We start from the raw sequence: 11,156 nt of genomic DNA, 5'->3' as shown, positions 1-11,156 counted from the left end.
TCGAGATCTACTTGCCCTCTACTTCCAACTAAACCCTAGTCTACAACTCGTAGGCATTGATAAGTTAATACCTTGACAGCTATCCTCCTGGTGCCGAAGATGGCATCTGGCCGTCTGCCTATGCCAGCAGCCAGCAAGCATCGTGGGAGGAGAGGGACTGGTCAGATCTAACACCATTGTGCGTTGCTGCCACAGGATCCGCGCCACCACGCCGGACTCAGAGCTAGCTGAGCTCCCGGACTCCGCCGCATCAAGTACCCGACCGTACCTCTGGGCATGCCGCTCCGGACCTCCACCTGCACCCTGCCCTTCCTATGCATCCTCGCGCGGGTCTGGTGGCACCATGCTCGTCTGGTTATCACCTTACTACCTGTATCCCCACGCAGGTCGGCAGGGTCTGCCGTGTGCTGAGTGCTACATGGTGCTGCAGCGCGACGTGCCGGCGGCGATACATCGTGGGTCGCCGGTGGCAAACCTAGCGTGACCACCACGAAGGATGGAGGTCGACGGAGGTCTCTCAAACGAGGTAACCCACTTTCCTCCTCTATTCTCTCATCTATTCTCTCGCATTTTCTTTCCCTGGTCAAACAGCCCGGCAGTGGCACAATTAGGGCTGCACGGAGTTGTCAATGCCAAAGGTTGCTGGCCCAAGGTGGCGGAATCGCGGAGCTACTCTTAGCTGCCCTCCTATTATAGTTGTTTCCGCAGACTAATTCTTGGTGAACTCAATTAGCCACAAGGTGTACTGTGCGAGCTAAACGCCGCCGCTAATGACGACTGTGACGCGAAGCTGCCAGAGGATGCGTGAAGCTGTCACTGGGTTGAGAAGTAGGTGGATTGCATTAAAGCCACATGTCTAAAATTGAAATTTCGATTCATATTTGTAATAATTTTATGTTTATCTTTTGTTGTTTCCCTATAGGCTTCTTGGTGTCAGAGAGGTGGCTGCCACTGGCTGGAGACGACAACAACAGAGCCCTTCTAGGCGATGGGAGGGGAGCAAATGAGTTGATTCTGCACCGCCTCTCCACAAGGGCATGATCGCTATATCTCTCCCGCTGCACCATGAAATTCTAATGCGTCATCTTTTTCTTGAGGTGAATGCCCATGATACATTAACTCTTGGAACTTTGCTTTTTTTGAGGTGAAAATGCCCGTACAAATTATTAGATTTTCTGAAACTTGGTTTAAACTTAGGTATTTGATTGAATTCCCTTAAAAGATTTCCCAGTGCACGTCTGAACTGTTAGGTAGGTAGCTGCAGAGACATTGTCGTGCCAATCTAGCTAGCAATATCTTCTTTCTTTAGGATTTTCATGATAACACATTAATTACTTCATGAGTCCTACTCTGATACCTCAATTTTGCCTATACTTTTTTGTACAATGGACTACATCAGGAGTGAGACGACCTACTGAAAATATGTTTAAAAGAGTTGGTGATCCTTGAGGTGCTGCTGCTGACGTATATCCGAATCTTCTGCATGCAACTTCTGCTGACCACTTCCCAACCTCCTGCTACCGGCTACCTCCCCACTACTGCTGGCGCGCTCTCTGTTCTTCTGCTCCAAGTATCCTTGCTACATATTGCTTATTTTACCATGTTGAATGTGTAGGAGCTGCCCATTCCGATCCACTACTGGTCTGCCTGGTGTTAATTGGAACGTGAATCTGCTAGCTATCAATTCTTCACAGTACTGAACTTTTTACAATTATATATGTAATGCCCTGATGCTAAGAAGTGAATTATTGTATTTTGTTTAGTAACTGTTACAGTTGTGAGGTAATCAACTAATCATCCCGTTCTTTGCACTATATGGAGCTGATTAATTTTTTCTGTATGGCACAACCTATCATATGCAACATGGTGCTCTTTAAAGAACTTGATTTTCTGGCTTGCCGGTTTGTTGGCTTCTTTCTCATGTATATATGCTTTAAATGAGAGATGTGTCCATTTAAAGGATATTGGCATAAAAAATTAAGAAAAAATATGCATGGAAGAATTAATTTTTGTTCTCTTCTACTAATATATATCTTTCATATTCCTCAGTACATCACTATTTAGTAGTTGGTTCTGATGTTTCAATGCTAAAATATAATTATTCCACAGTTTTTGAGCGATCGCCTCAGTGTCCACAATGATTGGCGGACACCATGAACGCAGCAGACAACATTGACCATCGGTTGAGGAGTATTTTTTTGTGTGGCTAACCGGTATAGCTTCATTCAGTTTGAGGTTTTCGCATTGGTAAATTTTCTCAGTGCTTGGCCATAGTACGTGAAATGCTTTCAGTAGATTTTGCATCTGATTGCTCCTAAAGGTTTTTGTGTCTTGATTTAGAGCTACCATCGGTTTTAAGTTTACAAGGTTAGCGTGTTTCTTCTACCATCTCCATCTCTGAGTAAAGGAAGTGTCTTGCAGAATGTGCTACTGTTGAATAACATATACATAGCTTTAGTCAGGACATTGGAAAGGGAAGTTTCTTGATGATTTAGTATTGTCACAATGATAAGTAGCTAAATAATGTCATGTTGAAGATAAATAGTTGGATTAACCATTCATTGAGTTAACTTCGATCTTCTCATAGTTATTTAGGACATCCTGCAGTCTAGCCCATTACTAAATCTTTTTTTCTTAAGAGTAGTCTATTGTATGTTTCTAACGTGGTATATCCTTACAAGTTGGGAACTTTGGTCATATCTTTCTATTCAAGTACTTACCCTAATCTTTGACCATTAAGTTTTCACCTTGGATGATTTGTTGGACTGCTATTTATAGGCACGGGTTTGACAAATATTATTTTGAGGGCATGAGCTTGACAAAGGTACTTCCTTGAGATGTATAATTAGTCAAAACATATTTTGTTAAATTCTCTATTATAGGAATCTTAATGCTCAAGTTAGCAGCTACTTATTTTTGTGTTTCATGCATGTTTCTATTATAAGAACCTATATCCTGCGTGTGCAGGTCACTTATTAGTTCCATGCTGAATTAGGGGAATCACATCTTGTATACATTGAGCATGCATCCTCTGAGTCTGAACTTTACAACTGCAACTCCTTGTAAGTGTTCTGCCCCACCAGCCAAGCTGAGGACTACTTTGAAGAGTAGAATCTCCACATAACCTTCCAGTTGGATAAGAAAATTCTATCTCCATACTTCTAGAAGTAGCAGAGGCATCATGTATGCACATACATACTTTTACAAGTTATTTTGATGTTTCCGTTTTAGTACTCACCATGTGTTTCATTTATCTTTTGTGTACTGAAGTGTAGTAAAGCAATCTAGCATGTGAAGAGATTATCCAATTGGCTAAAATTACTAAGATGACAAAAGTCCATCGAAATTTCCGATGAACATTCTCCTTGCTCATTCTGCTGAGTAGAAGACAGTAAAAAGCAAGCGATGAGCTCATAGTTTACCCTTTCGTTTACAACCTCAATCTTATGTGTTTTAAAACTCTTTAGTCTATTTGATTTGCCATGCAAACAAGCAGTTGTGCATTCGTCCTTGTATCATGAATGTTTCCTCTTGCACCATATCTGCTCTTTTCTGGCATTGCGTTGAAACGATCGTCTCCAAAGATAGAATTTTTCTTACAGTGTTTACCTTCCAAAAGGCATATATGTGGGACTGCTAGAGTGAGTAAAAATTCATAGAAAGGACCGGATGGAGCCTTAACTCTAAATCAACTCATATCGTTTGACATTATTTTATATATAATAAATTTGTTTTTCTCTTTGTGAATACTATCTATTTTTGTATGCTTATCAAGATGAATTTATCGAGACAACCACCCCATCATTGCAGATACTCATGCTGGTTGAAACACAAAGATGGTGGCTGGGGCCTATCACAGCAATTTTAGTGCTCAATTTTTCCTTTGGATATTTCCATTATGCAAAACAATGAAATGAAGGTAATTCTTTTCTGGATTTGAGTTGAGACGTACTTTAAGCTAGCCAAATGTGCATTGCACTGTATCAGCAATCTATCCTCATGTTAGGATTCTGTCATAACATGAAAAAAAAAAAATTAGCTCAAGGAAGAGAAAATATTAAAGAGGTTGGAAGAGACGGCGAGCCTTCAGGAATGGACTGTTGCAGAAGGTAATATGCTCTTAGAGAGTATGGAGATTAAGGTGAAAGTTTATTGAATTCTATAATATATGGTTTCAAATTATTGCATCTCTCTATTTTTTTGTTACCTTTTTTTTATTTTGTGGTATGATGGTGGTGCATGGTTCTTCTCTTTTTTCCTCGTTGACGAGGGAGTTTATGAGCTCATCTAGGACGCTAGCACTTCTAGAAGGCTAAGTAAGTTGTAGAGACATATAAATGTGTATCAAAATCTCTAATAAGTATGTGTATCATATATTTATAATTACCAAAAAATGCCTTCATAACTTTGGCTACAATTCGCTGGTCACTGTACCTTTCTTCGGTTATTGACTATTTCTTGCAGAACAGGTTTTATATCAATCACAAACTACAAAGAAGATATATAATTAAGAGTACATAAATAATATCGAATGAAGCATGCACACTGATTATTTTTTTCACCTGATTCAGTTTGCTAGAACTCACATTACTAGCAATCAAGCATCGATAGGACTTGGTTGGGTACTTCTGTATATATTAACCCATTGCCGACTATGTAAGCATTTAGTATCCATGTTAGATCATCATAATCTTTGCAATTCTAGGGATCTCAGTGGCCAACGTAAGTATTCTGTGCACCCATTATACTGTTGGAGCTGCTTGATTTGAACGGAATTAGATGTGTCATGTGACTTTGTGTGCATTCTTACTTTAAAGAACACTATATTATATGGGATGTTATGTTTGGGGGATACATGTGATGGCGAAGCGGGTAGAGGAGAAAGACGACACTATTGCTTAAATAAAAAGGGAGAGATAAGGTGAAAGCTGGTGAAACAAAATGATGATCAATATATTTATATATCCATAGCAACGCACGGGCATTCAACTAGTTTAATATAATTTATCTTTACTATTAAATGAGAGTTGGTCGTTTGACACTCAACGCACGTTGATGGTCGTCATTAAAACAATCCGGACCCTCTAATCTAATCTGAACGGCCTCTAGATGGTCTCACACTTTCCACTCCCGCGTATGATTTATGGAATCAATATACAAATTGAATATATGATCTTTAATTTCTCCTACGTATCTTTCCTTGCCATGTATGGAATCAATCAATCTGTCGTCCTAGCTAGAGCGCCGCCCCGGCAGACTAACCATCACGTCACCCCGGCAGACTAACAATCATGCCGCCCCTGCTCCCTGCGCCGTCCGACGACCCCAGGGCGAGCAACCGAGAGTAGGGAGCAAGCGAGCCAAGAACTACCGGCGGAGCTGCAGGCCTGGCTGATGGGGACGATCAAGGCAGCGCGGCAGTGGCGCTGGGCGACGGCCACGTCCGGCGGGATGGGCGCAGCCAGGAGGAGCTCCTAGCAGCGCAGGATCCGTTTACCGGATGGATGCAGGCTCCCACTCGATCTCTTTTGAGAAGAAGAACGCCACCATGCACCGGCCGCCGCTTCAAGAGGCTGGCTCCCACCCTTACATGCCATCTCCGAGCACCACCGCGCAATCCGTCGGTTAAGTGCTACATAATTTCTTGGATTCGAAATCTTGTAGATGCCTGTGTGCATAAGCTGTTCGATGAAATTGCCTTCTGTGCGTGCAGGGAGAAGTTCATCCGGGACCGGTCATCAATGGACATGGATCCTGCGCACTACCTGCTCAGGGAGCATGCAGCGGCCATGGTGGCCTACCCGTCCAGGGAGGCCTATCGGAGGCTTCGCGCGGAGACGCTGCTCAATAACCGCACGCAGATCCTCGCCTTCTGGAAAAGCCGCCTGAGCATGAGAATGTTTCGGCTGCGCCGCTGCGGACACAGTTTCTCCTCACCAGGTCGACCCAGCGAAGCAGAGGCGCTACATTCTTCAGGTATGGACATACTTGTGATTATTCGACTAATGCATTGACGTTATGTATGTAGACAGAGATGTCATGTCATTTCCTACAATAAATCGAATGAAAACATTATTGTCCAGCAGGTTGCAAGTCTCTTCCTATGAAAAATATGTACTTCAACTTCCTTTGTGTGTGTTACATATGCTTGGTTGGATGCAATTTATGCCCGTCTGTGTTTGTATCTTTTTCTCAGGTCCACTAGGTAATCACTGGTCAACTACAAATAGAATAACTAAGTGCGGATAAGAACATGGAGGTGGCGATCCCCGAGATCGAAATGTGGCTTGCACACTATGTGACGACTGGTTCGGAATATGTTGGTTCCTTGCTAAGTATCTAGGAGAACTGTAAGCCTCTAAGTTAGTACATTTTAATATGTGCACTATGATTTTTCTTTAATTCCTAGCTCTCCGACCATTTTGTGTTCATATTTAATACTAGCTAGATATTTTATTACTTCAGAGATGGTTGTTTAATGATCAAAGGAGGTGCTCTGGGATGTGCCGAATGTGTTACATAGTTCAGTAAGTATGTAACCTTGCAGCTTCTTTATGTAACCTTGCAGCTTCTTTATAGAGTATGTTTCTGCTGGGAAGTGCATGATTGCAATATTTATACTTAAATTATTTGGTAGAGACAGGTTCAGTGTGGTTACAATAAGCCCATGATCGTTGTCATCGGGCAGTGCATATATATTTAATTCTTCCAATAGTTACTATTGCCTTGGATGTTGGCCTTCCAACCCTTACTCTTGTTGTTCATCATGCTCGTTGTAGCCATTGTATAAATAAGCATCAGCAATGTTTCATCAGATGTAAAATAATTATTGTGTAAAGAAGGTAGGTTGATGTATTAATCAAAGTAGAGCATCAGGCTGTTTGTTAGTATAGATGCTTCTCTGCAGAAACAAGAAAAGTAGAGGTCTCGTGATAATTCTGAATTTTCAAGGCCCTCGGCATATGAGCTTATATTATTCAGATTTGTTGAAGATGAGCATATCATGTACTACCTCCGGTCGGATAAAATTGACGCCAGCGCTGACTACAACTAGGTACACCCCACGTCTATTAAAACCGACCGGAGTAAACTACCACAAAGCTTTTTCGCAAAAGAAAATGTACCACAAAGTTATGTGAAAAATGGTTAGGTTAGCATAATCAAATTGGTATCTTACTAGAAAACTTTCAAGGCAGAGAACCAAAATAACATCATACCTCCAGGAGTGCGGCTGATGCCAAACATGGACTTGGAGTTCCTTGGTTTATGGCCATTAGGTTATGTGCATTTTCACCTATTCAGTAGTGATTTTTTTCTAAATATGTAGGTCAACTCATACTTTTTTAGTTATATTTAGACCTATGATTATTATCTTTGAAGCAGGGGAGGCTGTTCGCGGAGGCCAATCTGCATTGAAGCTCATCGTTGCGGTGTCGGACCCTACAGCTACCAGGGAACATAGTTGTCTGCTCAGTTGCTCGGAAAGCTCCCAGGAATCCTCTTGCTTAGCCGCAACAGTAATCCAACAGCGTAGCCTATTTTCTAAATCCTTGCGACCCAATTTGTGTGGCAGCATGGAAGAATCCAACTAAAAACAAGTCATCCTCACCGATGAGTCTCCAAGCAAGAAGTCACCTGAAGCACCGGAAGGCAGCGAGTTAGCGAGGCTCATACGACAACTCTCAGTTTATATTGTCATTGGTTGTTTAGGAACTGTGATATGCATAGCACCTGGTGTTGTTGTCACATGGCTATGATGTATATTTTGTCGATCAAAACACGTCACAATATTTGGTAAGTAATTTATGGTTAGGAATATGACTAACATGTATATCATATAATATTGATAGCCCTATTTTCCGTTCTCCCCTTCTTCTATTGACTCACTTTCTTCATTTAAGAATAAGGTTACTATCAAATTTCAACCAAATCTGTGAGCTAACGATGTTTTGAACTCACATTCTGGTTTGTCTTCTTTCACATGCATTGTGTTTCATTTGAAGTTTACCCGTAGCAACGCACGGGCATTTAACTAACTAGTTTTTTACTAAATCGGAGTAAATAAGAGGAATCGAAAGGAGTCCTTACTAATTTCAACCAGTTGTATTATAAATATATCAGCCATATTGTAAGTGTTTCAATGCATATAGGAAGTAGAGAACAAGATTTCCGCTACCGTGCATTTCTCCTTTTCTTTTCCGAAATTGATGCATTTCTCTTTCTTGTGTGATCAATGAATGACATGAACAGCCATTCCCATCGGGCTAATAGATACTACCTCGGGACGAATTTAATCGCCGCGCACTCGCCTCTGTTAGTACTTCTAGATCGTCTAGGAGTAGCATCTGTGACATGAGGAAAAGAATACCGGGGTGTTTACCTTCTCCCTTGGAGGTGGATCTCGTCGACGTGGACATGGTGGCGACGGCGGCGCGTAGATGGGGGAGTGGTGGCGGCGGAGCTTCCCGTCAGCACTACACAAACCCTAATCGGTGGGTGTATCGGTGGGGCGAGTGGCAACTCCAGTCAACCTCGTACTAAGTGTCACCGGCCCCCACCTCTCTTTATTGCGCATGTGACACGGGCCCACCAACCAGATGCGGTTGGACGCCCCCGATCAGGGTGCAGATCAAAGGACATGTCGAGGCGTTGGGCTCGTACGTGGTGGATATCAACCTAATATTCTCCCCTTTGATCTCAACTTTACATTTAACTTATACTTTCATTTTATTCGTTTCATTTTGGATCAGTCCATATGCATTTTTCATCGTCACAACTCTATTGCCGATAGAATCAGACAACCACAATACACTTCTCTATTTTGAAATAAATTCTTGTACTTTTGGGCCTCTTATGATCCAGGATAGATAAAACTTTCCCTTAAACCCATACCGGCTACGTGCTCCTTGAACACGCTGGGTGGTAAGCCTTTCGTTAGCGGATCCGCAAGCATATCTTTTGTCCTTATATGCTCGAGACTTATAGTTTGATCCTGAACATTGTGTTTCACAACATAATACTTAATCTCAATCGGTTTCGTAGCTGTACTCGACTTGTTGTTGTGAGCATAAAATACTGCGACCTGATTCTCGCAGTACATCTTTAGTGGTTTGTCAATACAATCTACCACTTTCAAGTCGGGTATAAATTTCTTTAACCATAATGCCTGCCCCGTGGCTTCATAACATGCTATAAATTCTGCATACATCGTGGATGATGCATCTATTGTCTGTTTGGAGCTTCTCCACGAAATAGCTCCCCCTGCGAGAGTGAATACATATCCAGCTGTGGATTTTCTATCATCTTTATCTCCCGCAAAATCTGCATCTGAATACCCTCTTATTTTTAGGAAATCAGATCATCTGTATGTTAGCATGTAGTTCTTTGTGCCTTTCACATAACGCAATACCTTCTTTACCATTTTTCAGTGTTCAAAACCTGGATTTTCTTGATATCTACCGAGTACTCCGGTGATAAAAACTAAGTCGACTGCACACTTGTGCATACTGTAGGCTTCCAATGGCCGAAGCATATGGAACCGTTTTCATTTGATCGAGCTCGTATTGATTTTGGGGACTTTGAAATTTCCCAAAACTGTCGCCCTTGACTATAGGGGCACGTGTGGCATTGCTCTTATGCATATTATACTTAGTTAGAATCTTTTCTAAATAAGACTTTTTCGATAGTCCTAATACTCTATTTTTCCTATCTCGGTGAATTTCTATACCCAAAACATATGATGCTCCACCAAGATCTTTCATATCAAAATTTGAGGACAAGAACTTCTTTGTTTCTTGCAGTAGACTAACATCATTGCTCGCAAGCAAAATATCATCCACATACAAGATTAGGAAAATATATCTCCCACTTTTAAACTTTGCATAAACGTAGTTGTCTTCAATATTTTCTTTAAATCCAAATCTCTTAATTATTTCATTAAACTTTAGATACCACTGTCTGGAGGCTTGCTTTAATCCATAAATGGATTTCTTTAGGCGGCATCCCGTTTCTTCCTTGCCCTCCATGATAAAACCCTTGGGTGGTTTCATGTAGACATTTTCTTCTAAATTTCTGTTTAGAAATGCCGTCTTTACATCCATTTGATGCAACTCTAAATCAAAATGTGCAACTAGTGCCATTATTATTCTGAAGGAATCCTTGCATGAGACTACAGAAAATGTCTCATTGTAATCTATCCCTTCTCTTTGTGTAAATCCTTTTACCATAAGTCGTGCTTTATACTTTTCGACATTCCCATTGGAGTCATATTTTATTTTGTAGACCCATTTTCAGCCCACTGTTTTGCCTCCTTTAGGAATATTCTCTAAGTCCCAAACATTATTGGCACTCATCGATCTCATTTCATCTTTCATGGCCTCCACCCACTTTTATGAATCTAGGCTTCTCATGGCTTCTTTATATGAAGTGGGATCACTTTCCATACGAACTGTTTATGTGTTGTAAACTTTATAATCAGTCGAAATGGCTGATTTTCTAACTCTTGTAGACCTTCTAGGGGCCTCATTCTCTGGAGCATTCTGTTCCTCAACTTGTGGCTCAGCTTCTGGAGGTGGATGTTGTTGCTCCCTTTCCTGCTCAACAAATGGTTCATTCGGCTCCTGACAGATAGGTTCTGAATTTTCACTCATCGTTGTCATGGGTGGAGTCACAACAGGTGCTTGCACCACAAAAATGGCTCCTGAGTCATCGGATTATGTGCATGCACCCTCTTCTCCTCAAGATCAATTTTCCGAGCTAGTATGCTCCCCCTCATCATTTCGTCCTCTAAGAAGACAGCATGTCTCGTTTCTACAAACTTTGTATATTTGTCTGGACAATAGAAACGATAACCTTTTGACTTTTCAGGATAGCCAATAAAATGGCAGCTGACTGTTTTGGTATCTAACTTTGGGATATTTGGATTAAATACTTTGACCTCAGCAGGACTCCCCACACTTTCAGGTGGTTTAGAGAAGGCACTCTCTCTGTCCATAGCTTATACGGTGTTTTGGGCACCGATTTGCTTGGCACTCTGTTTAGAATGTGGAGAGCGATTTTTAACGCCTCAATCAACAATCCCAATGGTAGGGTGGAATAGCTCATCATACTGCGCATCATATCCATATGGGTACTGAAAGGACGATATGTCGCCTAGA

The sequence above is a fragment of the Lolium perenne genome, chromosome 4 (assembly GCF_019359855.2).
Source record: "Lolium perenne isolate Kyuss_39 chromosome 4, Kyuss_2.0, whole genome shotgun sequence".
Classification (NCBI taxonomy): domain Eukaryota; kingdom Viridiplantae; phylum Streptophyta; class Magnoliopsida; order Poales; family Poaceae; genus Lolium; species Lolium perenne.
This window is presented reverse-complemented; position numbering follows the sequence as displayed.